This window comes from Leptonychotes weddellii, chromosome 14, assembly GCF_054177405.1.
Source record: "Leptonychotes weddellii isolate Sample4059 chromosome 14, ASM5417740v2, whole genome shotgun sequence".
NCBI lineage: Eukaryota > Metazoa > Chordata > Mammalia > Carnivora > Phocidae > Leptonychotes > Leptonychotes weddellii.
Window position 1 is genome coordinate 73919989 of NC_138382.1, and position 14100 is coordinate 73934088.

Here is a 14100-nt window from a genome sequence, read left to right on the forward strand (position 1 = left end):
TGAGGCTCGATCCCAGGACCCCGGGATCATGACCTGAGCCAACAGCAGACGCTTAACGACTGAGCCACCCAGGCACCCCAGGCCTGTATTTTTTTAACAAGCTCCCCAGGTGCTCTTGATACATGACCTCTCTGGTGAGTGTTCCTTGGGAGTTGGTGAAATTGCTTCTAACCACCGGTAATAACGTCTGATCAAACCCTGCCTTCAGGGGCGCCTGGGTGGCTCATTCATTAAGCGTCTGCCTTCGGCTCAGGTCATGATCCCAGAGTCCTGGGATCAAGCCCCACATCAAGCCCCACATCGGGCTCTCCGCTCAGCGGGAAGCCTGCTTCTCCCACTCCTACTCCCCCTGCTTATGTTCCCTCTCTCGCTGTGTCTCTCTCTGTCAAATAGATAAATAAAATCTTCAAAAAAACAAAAACAAAACCCTGCCTTCAAACCAGCCCTATTCCATTTTTTTTTTTTTTCTTTCAAACCAGCAATATTCCAACCCATCTAGAGAGTCCCTGGACCTGGAGAGCCAGCTCTAGCTCAAACTCAGGCGGGATTTGATCTGCCCTCTCCCCAGAGCCCTCTCACAGGTCCTGGTGTTTGTTAGCTCTGCCACTTGGCTGGAGCTGACCTGCAGCCCCGCCCTCCACCCCAGGCACCAGCAGACTGGCCCGACTGGTTTGCTGGGGAGCAGCTCCGCCCGTCCTGCCATCTTAGGGCTCCTCTTGCTTCTGACTTATCAGGGGCTCAGTTAAGTACCTCCAGGAGCTGGCAGCGGGGACCACGTGAAACAGGGCTGGGCGGAGAGTCACTTTGACCGAAGGCTGCATTGCAGACCACAAGGGGGCTGGAAGGCACCCCCAGACAGCATCCCCCCCAACCACCACCTCCAGTACCAGTCACACCCTGGCCACCCACCTGATGCTTGTCTCTCTCGGTCACCCTCCACGGCCCCCGGACGGGAACTTCTCTAGTGTGACTAATGTGGGTCCCTCCTGCTATCCAGCCCATCTCCACAGTCCCACCCTTCCTGTTAAGGTGCTTGAAGGAGGGGGTTAGTTAGGGACTGACAGGATTCGCAGCAGAGATCGAGATGTTGATGATACGGTGTTGGAAAGAGTTTTTTGTTTGTTTTTTAATCTGTGGCCAAACGGAGGAAGCTCAGCAGGCCGTGCCACGGATAGACAGTTGCAGGAGGCTGGGTTGGCATGAGCCTTGCCAAGCCTACGTCTCCTCGTCTATAATGAGGTAAAAGAGAAAAAAATAAAATAAAACGCGCTGTGGGCACTTCACGAGGGATCATAGCTATAAAGGCGGGTTTAATGATTCTAAAGATACAGGCCATTGTGTCAGCTCATTATTATGATAATGCATTTGTGTGTTCTAGGTATATTCCTGGTCCCTGAGGAGTGCAAGGTCCTTCTCCCTTAAAGTGGGACCTTTCATGAGCCTGCCTTCTGAGGCAGTAAAGTCTGGAGAGGGGTGAGGAGAGGAGGGCGGGGAAGAAGGAATAAGAGAGGGGCACCTAGGAGAGAGGCGGGAAGGGGAGTGGGCTGGGGGCACCTATAAAGAGAAAATTCTTACCTTGCAAGCTGCAGTTATCTGGACATCAATATTCAATAAGCATTTTTTCAGGCACTGCTCTGAACTCTGGGGATGCAATAGTAGGAAAACAAATATCCCAGCCCTTGTGGAACTTACATGCTAAGGCTGGGAGAAGACAGTAAAGCAAATAAAAAGTAAATCATCCTTTGGATGGTGACAAGTGCCAGGGAGAAGAATAAACAGGGAAAAGAGATGGGACCTGATGTTTATAAAGTTTGAGCCTCCTTCCCCTCCTCCCCCAACACATATTGAATGAATTCAAGTTTAGGTCCTGGGCCCAGGAGGGGGCCTATTCTGAAGCAATTTATTTTTTCTAAGTTTTTTTTTTTTTAAGATTTATTTCAGAGAGAGAGAGAGCATAGGGAGTGACAGAGGGAGAGGGAGAGAGAATCCCTGAGCAGACACCCCTGCCCCTGCTGAACGCAGAGCCGACATGCAGCTCATTCCCAGGACCCTGAGATCATGACCTGAGCCGAAATCAAGAGCCGGCCACTTAACTGACTGAGCCACCCAGGCGCCCCTAAAGATGTTTTTTTTTAAGTCATCTCTCCACCCAACGTAGGGCTCAAACTCACAATCCTGAGATCAAGAGTTACACGCTCCACCAACTGAGCCAGCTGGGCTTCTGGGGCAGTTTTAAACAGGGTGGGAAGGTGTCAGTGGAGGGGAGACCCACAGGAGGAGACAGAGGGGGCCCTGTGGACACCTGCGGGGACACCTGCGGGACCAGCAAGTGGAGAAGGCCTTGAGACAGGAATGTTTGAGGAACAATGTGGAAAGCCAGCAGGGCAAACAATGGAAAGGGAAAGGGGGGGCGGAGGGGGGTAGAGCAGATAGTGTGAGCCTTTGAAGCCACTGTAAGGATTTCAGCTTCTATTCTAGGGGAGCAGGGAAAAGCTTTGCATAGAAAAGTAACAAGTGTAGGGGCGCCTGGGTGGCTCAGTTGGTTAAGTGACTGCCTTCGGCTCAGGTCATGATCCCAGGATCCTGGGATGGAGCCCCAAATCAGGCTCCCTGCTCAGCAGGAAGCCCGCTTCTCCCTCTCCCACTCCCCCTGCTTGTGTTCCCTCTCACGCTGTCTCTCTCTCTCTGTCAATTAAATAAATAAATAAAATATTAAAAAAAAAGAAAAGTAAGAAGTCTAACTTGCATTGTTACAAAATCCCTCTGTCCACTAGGTGGAGGGGTTACAAGCGTGGACCTAGCTGATCAGTGCTAAATGGTCAGATTCTGGAAACAATAGTATTTGAACACACAGCCAGCAGCATTTGCTAATGGATGAAGTATGGGGTGTGTGGGAAAGGGGGCCTGCTGGGCTCTGGGCCGGAGTGACTGGAAGGGTGGAGTTGTGCTCCCTGGAATGAGGAAGTCTGGGAAGATAAGAGCTGGGTTTGGGTTCTGTGAGGTTTGAGCCGCAGAGAAGCGAGAATGCTAGGCGACAGGCATTTGGGGATGGAGCCCCTGGGGAAGGTCAGGCGAGACATATAGATGGGGACACCGGCCTTGTAACATCCCCTGGTTTTGACAGCCATGCGATTTCCCACTGACATCACCTAGGAGGGTGTGGGCTGAGAAAAGAGCTGGAAGGAGGTTGGGGGCACCAATGAGGAGAGCTCAGGGGAGGGGGGATCCAGCAAAGAAGACCGAAAAGGAACCAGGGAGGGAGGAGGAGGCCCAGGGGAAGGCCCTTGAAGACATCCCGGGAGGCACCTCACGGTGACCTTGGCAAGAGCGGTTTCTAGAGCGCAGTGGAGACCAAAAGTCTGATTAGAGGGGCTCCAGGAGGCATGGGACAAGAACGGGGGAGAGTCACCAGAGACAGCCTGTCCGGTTTTGCTCTTAAAGGTACAGACACCAAGTAACTGGAGAGAGACGTGAGGTCAAGAAAGAGTCAATGTTTGTTTTTCTGTTTGGGGACTTTTTTTGCCGGGGGCAGGGAGGTAAAATATACATAAAATTGACCATTTTAACCCTTTTTAAATGCAATTCAGTGGCATTAGTCCAGTCCCAATGTTGCCCCGCTGCCACCACCATCTGTCTCCAGAACTTTTTGCATCTTGCAAAAGTGAAACTCTGCCCCCATTAAATACTAATTCCCCCCGCCCACAGTCCCTGGCACCCACCCTTCTACTCTCTGTCTCTGTGAACTCGATGACTCTAGGGACCTCAAAAGTAGTGGAATCATACAGCATTTGTCTTCTCGTGACTGGCTTATTTCAGTTAGCATCATCCTCAAGGTTCATTCATGTTGTGGCAGGAGCCAGGACCACCTTCCTTTCTCATGCTTGAATAATATTTCATCGTATGGATGGACCACGTTTTGATCTTGCACTTATCCTTCCGTGGACACGCACATCGTTTCCCTTTTGGCTACCGTGAATGCTGCAGTGCACATGGTGTCCAAATATCTGTTTGAATCTTTTTTTTTTTAAGATTTTATTTATTTATTTGACAGAGATAGTGAGAGCAGGAACACAAGCAGGGGGAGTGGGAGAGGGAGGGAGAAGCAGGCTTCCCACTGAGCAGGGAGCCCGATGCGGGGCTCGATCCCAGGACCTCGGGATCATGACCTAAGCATTCTCTCAATATTTCAAACTTTTTCATTATTATTATATTTGTTGTGGTGATCTATGATCAGTGATTTTTGATGTTACCGTTGTAATTGTTTGGGGGCACCATAAACCTTGCTCATATAAGACGGTGAACTTAGCTGATAAATGTTGTGTATGTTCTCACGGCTCCATTAATCGGCCGTTCCCCTCCCCGTCTCTCTCTTTCCTCGGGCCTCCCTATTCTCTGAGACACAACAATATTGAAATTAGATCAATTAATAACCCTATAGTGGCCTCTAAATGTTTAATGGTTTGGACAGAAGATCAAACAGACCACAACATATTCCTTTAAGCCAACACCTAATCAGGAGCAAGGCCTTGATTCTCTTCAATTCTATAAAGGCTGAAAGAGGTGAGGGGGCTGCAGAAGAAAAGTCTAGTTTACAACCTGAAGTAGAGGTTGGTTCATGAGGTATAAGGAGAGAACGGTCTCCATAACATAAAAGTGCAAGGTGAAGCAGCAGGTGCTGATGGAGAAGCTGCAGCAAGTTATCCAGAAGACCTAACTGAGATCATTAATGCAGGTGACTACACAAAACAACAGATTTTCACTGTAGACAAAACAGCCTTCTATTGGAAGAAGATGCCATCTAGAACTTTCATAGCTAGAGAGAAGAAGTCAATGCCTGGCTTCAAAGCCTCAAAGACAGGCTGACTCTCAGGTTGGGGGCTCATGCAGCTGGTGACTTTAAGTTAAATCCAATGCTCATTGGCCATTCCAAAAATCCTAGGGCCCTTAAGAATTGCTGACTCGAGGGACGCCTGGGTGGTTCAGTCGTTAAGCGTCTGCCTTCAGCTCAGGTCATGATCCCAGGCTCCTGGGATCGAGTCCCACATGGGGCTCCCTGCTCAGCAGGAAGCCTGCTTCTCCCTCTCCCACTCCACCTGCTTGTGTTCCCTCTCTTGCTGTGTCTCTCTCTGTCAAATAAATAAAATCTTTACAAAAAAAAAAAATTGCTGAATCTACACTGCCTATGCTCTCTCAGTGGAACAACAAAGTCTGGATGATGGCACATCTGTTTACAGCATGGTTTATTGAATATTTTAAGCCCACCATTGAGACCTACTGTTAAGGAAAAAAAAAAAAGATTGCTTTCAAAATATTACTGCTCATTGATAATGCACCTGGTCACCCAAGAGCTCCGACGGAGATGGACAATGAGATCATGTTTTCATACCTGCTAACACAACATCCATCCTGAGGCCCATGGATCAAGTAGTAATTTCAAGTTCCTAGTGTTATTATTTAAGAAATATATTTTGTGGGGCGCCTGGGTGGCTCAGTCGGTTAAGCATTTTTCCCAACACCATTTGTTGAAGAGACTGGTTTTTTCCCATTGGATATTCTTTCCTGCTTTGTCGAAGATTAGTTGACTATAGAGTTAAGGGTCCATTTCTGGAAAGGTTCTCTGTTCTGTTCCATTGATTTATGTGTCTGTTTTTATGCCAGGATCATACTGTCTTGATGATTACAGCTTTGTAATAGAGCTTGAAGTCCAGAATTGTGATGCTCCAGCTTTGGTTTTCTTTTTCAAGATTGCTTTGGCTAGGGGCGCCTGGGTGGCTCAGTTGTTAAGTGTCTGCCTTCGGCTCAGGTCATGATCTCAGGGTCCTGGTATCGAGTCCCACATCGGGCTCCCTGCTCGGCGGGAAGCCTGCTTCTCCCTTTCCCACTCCCCCTGCTTGTGTTCCCTCTGTAGCTGTCTCTCTCTCTCTCTGTCAAATAAATAAAATCTTAAAAAAAAAAAAAAAAAAGATTGCTTTGGCTATTCAGGGTCTTTTGCGGTTCCATACAAATTTTAGGTTTGTGCTAGCTCTGTGAAAAATGCTGGTGGTATTATGATAGGAATAGCATTAAATGTGTGGATTGCTTTGGGATTAGTATAGACATTTTAACAATGTTTGTTCTTTCAATCCCTGAGCATGGAATGTTTTTTCCTTCCTGTGTGTCCTCTTAAATCTCTTTCATATGTGTTCTATAGTTTCCAGAGTACAGATCTTTTACCTCTATAGTTAGGTTTATTCCTAGGTATCTTACTGTTTTGTAATGGGATTGACTCCTTGATTTCTTTTTCTGCTGCTTCATTATTGGTGCATAGAAATGCAACAGATTTCTGCACATTGATTTTATATCCTGTGGCTTTGCTGAATTCATGTGTGAGTTCTAGCTATTTTTCGGTTCAGTCTTTTGGATTTTCTTTTTTTTTTTTAAGATTTTATTTATTTATTTGACAGAGAGAGAGAGATAGCAAGAGCAGGAACACAAGCAGGGGGAGTGGGAAAGGGAGAAGCAGGCTTCCCGCCGAACAGGGAGCCCGATGTGGGACTCGATCCCAGGACCCTGGGATCATGACCTGAGCCGAAGGCAGACGCTTAACGACTGAGCCACCCAGGCGCCCGTCTTTTGGATTTTCTACATAGAGTATCATGTCGTCTGCAAATAGTGAAAGTTTGACTTTCCTTGCCAATTTGGATGCCTTTTATTTCTTTTTGTTGTCTGATGGTTGAGGCTAAGACTTCCAGTACTTTGCTAAATAGTAATGATAAGAGTAGACATCCTTGTCTTGTTCCTGACCTTGGGGAAAGGCTCTCAGTTTTTCCCCACTGAAGCTGATATTAGCTGTGGGTCTTTCATATATGGCCTTTATGATGTTGAGGTATCTTCCATCTATCTCTACTTTGTTGAGGGTTTTTATCAGGGCTCCAAGTTTGAAAGAAGCTCTACTGTGGGTAGGATGCTATCCAACAGCATCATAAGCTACAGAGAAATCGTTCATGAAAGGAAGCATCAGTCGAGGCAGCAAACTTCATTACTGTCTTATTTAAGAAATTGCATGGCCACCCCACCTTCAGCAACCACTGTCCTGATCCGTCAGCAGTATCAACATCCAGGCAAGACCCTCCACCAACAAAAAGATGATGATTTTCTGAAAATCCAGATGACGGTTATCTTTTTTTTTTTTTTTAGCAATAAAGCATTTTTTAAAATTGGGGGGGAGGGGCAGAGGGAGAGGGAGAGAATCTTAAGCAGGCTCCATGCCCAGGGTGGAGCCCGACACATGGCTCCATCTCACAACCCTGAGATCATGACCTGAGCAGAAATCAAGAGTCAGACGCTTAACTTACCGAGCCACCCAGGTGCCCCTGCATTGTTTTTTTTAGACACTGGGAAAGAAAAAATTTCATTTGACTCACTTCTCAATATTCACTCTATTGCCATGCTCTGGAACTGAAACCACCATGTCTCCGAGGTATGCCCGTTGAGGGTTGGCCTAGGGTAGCAGCCTCGAGAGTCTATCCTTAGTTACAGGAGGAAAGACAGATTTTATAGACCTGGACACAGGTTTCCTTCCAAGCACTCATTGCTCCCGTTATTTTCCCACCTGCTCCTCTCGTGATGTACACTCCGGGAGACCAGGGGTGTTCTCTGTCCTTTGACACCAGCGCCAGAGCGACGGCTGGCCCACGGAAGTATGTGGGGGAAGGCTGAATTAACCCCCATTTTTACCGTTGGTGGACTGGGTTTCACAGAGGTCAAAATACCCAGTGTGAGTTGGGGTTCACACCCTGGCCCCTCTGCCAACAAAGGCCCACCCTGACACACAGGGTCAGGGCTGAACGCTTGCAGGCCGGCAAACGTGGAGGCCTGTGGGTTTGCTGATGACGTTGCTGGTGTTTTTAAGACCACGTTTTGTACACGTTTTGGCTTTAAAAACAGTCTCTTTCTTGAAATAATGGACTCAGTAGTGCAACTTGAAACTCAACTTACAAATCTCATGTTGCTACCATATTTGGCACAATTTAATGATCACTGTTAAGTTCTAGCCTTTTCGGGGTTAAAGACACCTCCTAAGGAAAACATTTTACCATCCTCAGGGATTTGGAGTGATTTTCCCAGCCAACTGACGCTGCCTATTGATGTAATAGTTTGGCCATGACTCGGGGTTCTCCGGTCTCCTGCAATCCCGAGACCATGACGGGCCACAGTGAGTCCCCTTTATAATCTCTGTGCCAATAAGGACTCCAAAAGGGGTGGTGGAACAGTCCTGTGCCTGGGTCCCAGTTATCTAATTTTTCCAGCTAATGGAGGTTTGAATACACCCTCTGGTCAGGTTTCCTCACCATTGGATTAGATCCAGCGAATCCAAGCCTTACTGGACTTTATTCTGAATTTTCTACATGCAGGCACATATATTTTCAAATGCTTCCTATCTAACAGGGCCACAACTCTTAGGTAAGATTAGATTATGCCTATTTCCTCTGGTTCCAAAGTCTCAGTAGGGAAATCTAATTGGGGATGTACCCAGGGCACAGTTGGGCTGGGTCTAGGTTTGGCCAAGGTCAAGATAGGGAGGCCATGGTTCAAGAAGGATTAAGAGCACAGGGTCTGGAGCCAGACTACCCAGTTCAAGTCTTTGTTGTTTGTTTGTTTGTTTGTTTTAAGAGTTTATTTATTTGACAGAGAGAGCACAAGCAGGAGGAGAGAGAAGGAGAAGCAGGTTCTCTGCTGAGCAAGGAACCCGATGTGGGGCTCGATCCCAGGACCCTAGCATCATGACCTGGGCCGAAGGCAGACACTTAACTGACTGAGCCACCCAGGCGCCCCCAGTTCAAGTCTTGAATCTATACCCTTGGCGGGTCGTCTACCCTCTACCCACTTGGTGCCTCAGTTTCCCCATCTGTAACATGGGGATCAAATTCCCTGGGAATTTTGGTGCAAGGGTGGCGCCAGGTAAGAGGGGGTGGTAGGTGGCAGCCTGGAGCTGCTAAATAGGAAGAAGAGTGGCTGCCCGCAGTGAATGTGGCTTAAGTAAGCAGGAGTGGACTATCTACAGGTCCAGGTGACTGAGGTCAGAGAGGCGGGAGACATGCGGGTTAAACCAACCTCTGGAGCAACTACCTGCTTAGAAGTCAGGGAGGCGGCAGGGTCCTATCCAGACCTAGGTGCTCTCTGCTGGGTAGGGTGTTTCTCCCTGCCAGCTTCCTCACCCATAAAATGGGGATAATCATGGTATCTTTCTTTCTTTCTTTTTAAAGATCTGATTGATTGGTTGATTGATTGATTTAGAGAGGTGTGCAAGCAGAGGGAGGGGCAGAGAGAGAGGGAGAGAGAGAGTCTCAAGCAGACTCCGTGCTGTGAGTGGAGCCCCACATGGGGGCTCGATCCCAAGACCCTGAGATCATGACCCGAGCTAAACCCAAGAGTCAGACGCCTAACCGACTGAGCCACCCAGGCGCCCCAATCATGGTATCTTTCTTTCTTTCTTTTTAAAGATCTGATTGATTGATTGATTGATTTAGAGAGCAGGTGTGCAAGCAGAGGGAGGGGCAGAGAGAGAGGGAGAGAGAGAGTCTCAAGCAGACTCCGTGCTGTGAGTGGAGCCCCACATGGGTGCTCAATCCCAAGACCCTGAGATCATGACCTGAGCTAAACCCAAGAGTCAGACGCCTAACCGACTGAGCCACCCAGGCGCCCCAATCATGGTATCTTTCATAGCGGGGTGGTCATGGGAGGGAGCCGGCAGAAGCCCGCAGTAAATGATAGGTGCTCTTGTTAATATCACTGTCCTTTTCAAAGCACTTGGCCTGCTGATCACCAAACGTGGCCCCGAACTGGGCCCTGGGAATAATTGATAGTGATAGCACCAGCTTAGTTTTTCAGGAAGGCATCGTGGGCAGCCACTTTCTACCTTCTGGTGAAGTTGTTGGTGGGAGTGCAGAAGAGAGGCCTGGAGGGGTCGGAGCCTCTCGGAAGGAACAAATCCTGGTCACCCTGGCCCTTACCCCGTGAGGTTCAAGAAAATGCACAGATGACAAAACCCAGATGGATCTTCCATTCAGCAGATTCTCAGTCAGATTATGAAGCTAAAGGTCCAAAGTCCCACCTTCTGACAACACAGAACACTTACCTTAGGTGCAAAGGTCCTCAAGATGATTCTTATTCAGAGGCAATCAAACCAATCTGGATATTGCATCTCCACAGAGGACCTTTTGTCCCCTGAAAAGTCAGATAGGTACTCTTTGACCTGCAATTGCTGTTCCTTGGCCTCAAAGGCTTCTTCCTCTAGATGATTTCCCAGGCTCCATGCCTGACCTCCTTGAGCTCTTTATTCAAATGACCCCTTCTCAAACTGCCCTATTTAACATTCTCCACTGGGTGTTTGGGCTGTCTTGTTTACTGACGTATTCCTGGTGCCTACTACAGGATCAGGAAAATAGTGGGCACTCAACAAATATTTTAGTCCAATTCTGGATAAAGTGGCTGGAAGCCAGGCCTTGGGGAAAGCTGCCCCATCCTACTGGCAACAACGTGTTCTATAGAGAGGAACAGCCCAAGGTGGGAGAAGGTCGGAGGCTTCCTGTACCCCTGGGCCACCCGCATGGGGTCTGGAGGAAGGAGCTCCCGTACCTGGTGGACAGACAGGGAGAAATGGCCACACTCTATCACACATGAAAGAAGCAAGTTGTAACACACCGTGCATATTATAATTCCACTTTGTTAAAAAAATTGACCATTTGGGTTAGTCCATGTAGTCAACATATATGTACTGAACTCACATCCAGGGAAAAGAAAAACTTCCCTCTCTGCTGACACCACACGTGTGCAATTTTCCATACAATTCTCTGTGGACAAGGGCCGGTGTCCTACAATTTTAACTCAATTCTGATAGTAACTGGCCTGGAATTAACAGCAAACCCACAGGTTCAGGGCTCAGTTCTACAAGACGGCCCCCACTTCAGACGCTAATTGCGAGTCTTAGGTGGTCACATGTCTGCGGACCGACAGGCTATGAACTGGGAGTTCCCACGACCCCCTCATCAAGTTTGATCATTTGCTTGAACAGCTCATGGAACTCAGAGGAACACTTTGGTGACCAGTTTACTCTAAAGGATACAACTCAGCAACAGCCAAATGGAAGAGCCACACAGGGCTCCTTGCCAAGGTATGTGGGGAGGGGCGCGGAGCTCCCATGTCCTCTCAGGGTGTGCCACCCTCCTGGCACCTAGATGTGTTCCGCAACATGGAAGCTCTCTGAACCACATCATTTAGGGGGCTTTACGGAGCTCCCATTCAGTGGGTAGGTGTGCTTGAAGTGGGGCCTTATTATGAATGACAAAAGGTGTTCCTTTCACCTTTGTCACTTAGGAAATCACAATGGTTGTAGGTGCTCTGGAGAGAACCTGGGGAGGAAGACCATGTATTTCTTATTATATCTCAATATCACAACAGGTATTCAATTCCTTAAACACAGTTACTAAGCACCTACTGCGTGCCATGCCTGGGACTAGTTAGTAAGCCACCAGTCGCTCCAGCAGAGAGGCAGGATGGCGTAGTGGTTAGGAAGGCTGACTCCGGACAGCATAGATCCTATCCCTGGCTCTGAACTCCCTTGCTGGGGTGTCCTAGGGCATGTCATTTGCCCTCAGTTTCCTCTTCTGTAAACCAGGGATAGCCATAGTGCTTAAACCCTAGGCCCATTTGAGGATTAAATGAGATCGGGTATGTTACAGCTCTTAGCCCAGGGCCTGGCACAAAGCAAGCTCTCTGGAGGCACTTACTCATCTGGCTCATCTCGGCTCACCTTATCCCTGCATGAAACGGGCACCACTGTCATCACTTCTACCTGACAGATGGAGGAAACCAAGACTCACCCACGTGGAGTTACTGGCCCAGCTCACATACTGAGGAGAGGCAGGGCTGGGATTCAAACCCAGGTGGTCAATCCCACAGGGCCCCTTGGACCATGTCAGCCCGAAGAGGGAGCATGTATTGTGTTCCTAGATGAAAAAGGGACACATCCTGTTCTGATGAGGTTTGGGGGCAGTACCCAGATACTTGGTCCAACACCAGTCTACATATTGCTGCGAAGGCATTTGAAAAATGAAATTAACATGTACTTTAGTAGATTTATCAGGTTACCCTCTGCAGTGTGGGTGGGCCTTATCCAATCAGTTGAAGGCCTTAAAATAAGAAGGGGAAAAAAAAATTGGCGGTCCCCCAAAGAAGAGGGAATTTTGTTTCTAGACTTTCTTGGGGCTCGAGCTGCAACTGCAACTCTCTGCTGGGTATTCAGCCTGCCGCTTACCGCCTGCTGCCTTACCCTGCAGATTTTGGATTTGCCAGGTTCCACGATCATGTGCGCAAATTTTTTGAAGTTTTTTTATTTGTTTATTTTTAGTGATCTCTACACCAACGTGGGGCTCCACGTCACAACTCTGAGATCAAGAGTCACACACTCCACCAACTGAGCCAGCCAGGCAACCCAATGTGAGCAAATTCCTTAAAACAAATCTCTCTCTAGATACACACTTCCCGTTGGTCCTATTTCTCTGAAGAGCCTTGATAAACACATATCCCATCCTAGGAGCCCATGGTATGGCTCCAGTGAATGAAGCAGACAAAGCCCTCAACTCAACAGACTCCTGAGAGATACATTTATTATTTTTTTTTAAGACTTATTTATTTGAGGGGCGCCTGGGTGGCTCAGTCATTAAGTGTCTGCCTTCGGCTCAGGTCATGATCCCAGGATCCTGGGATCGAACCCCACATCGGGCTCCTTACTCAGCGGGAGGCCTGCTTCTCCCTCTCCCACTCCCCCTGCTTGTGTTCCCTCTCTCGCTGTCTCTCTGTCAAAAAATAAATAAAATCTTTAAAAAAAAAAAAAAAGTTTAAATTCTTAATTGGACAAGGGAAGGGGAGATGCTTGGTGAAAGCCCTGGAAAGAGGCCCCGGAGGGGATAGCTAGATTCCCTGACCCTGGGTCACCACCCTCCACATCCACTGGGGCCCTGAGCCCTCCCCACTGCCCCAATCTGCAGCAGATGTGGAGGGGACTATGGAGCCTGCCCTAACCTTGGGGGATTCTTCTGGGCATGTGATAATAGTGCTCTAATGAGCACTGAGCCAGCCCAGGTGAAGGTCTAGCCATGTGTTGTGGGTCGAGTTGTGTCCCTACACAATTTTCATGTTGAAGTCCTAATCCCTAATACCTCAGAATGTGAACTGTTTTGGGAAATAGGGTCATTGCAGATGTAATTAGTTAAGAAGAGGTCATACTGACTACAGTGGGTACCTCATCTGACCAGTGTCCTTGTGAAAGGGGAAATTTGGACACAGCCGTGCGCACAGGAAGAAGGCCACATGAACGTGAAGGCAGAGATGTGAGCCACGCTTCTACAAGCCAAGGAGCACCAAAGATTGCCAGCAAACTACCAGAAGCCAGGAGAGAAGCTTGGCACAGTGTCTTCCTCACATCCCTCAGAGAGCTGACCTTGCCGACACCCTGCTCTTGGACCCCCAGGCTTCTGTGCTTAGCCTGTGGCGAGATAATAGCTTTCCACTGTTGCAGCCCCTTGGTTCATGGTACTCTGTTAGTGCGCCCCCGGTAAACGAGCTCACCATACCCTGTCATTCATGGCTGTCGGCTAATCTCTTCTCAAATGGCCCTCAAATAGCCGTCCATGTGGTTCCTGAAGACCAGAAGGGAATGACCATGCCTAGCTGGCTCCTGCAGGGCCCTGTTTTTACAGCTCTGGTATCAGAATCTTTAGAGACTTGCTAAAATGCAGATTTCCAGGGATGCCTGGGTGGCTCAGTTGGTTAAGATCTCAGGACCCTGGGCTCATTACTGAGCCAAAGGCAGATGCTTAACAGACTGAGCCACGCAGGGGTCCCCCCACAGTACATCTAGTCTTCATGTCTCCGTAGGCTCCCCTTGGCTATGGTGGTTTCTCAGACTTCACTGCTTTCGATGACCGTGATAGCCCCGAGAAGTACTGGTCAGGCCTTGTGTAGGATGCCGCACTACCAGAAGCTGCCCCGTGTTCTCCTTACAAGACTGGGGCCCTGGGTTATTGGGAGGAAGACCACGGAGGTAAAGGGCCATTTTCT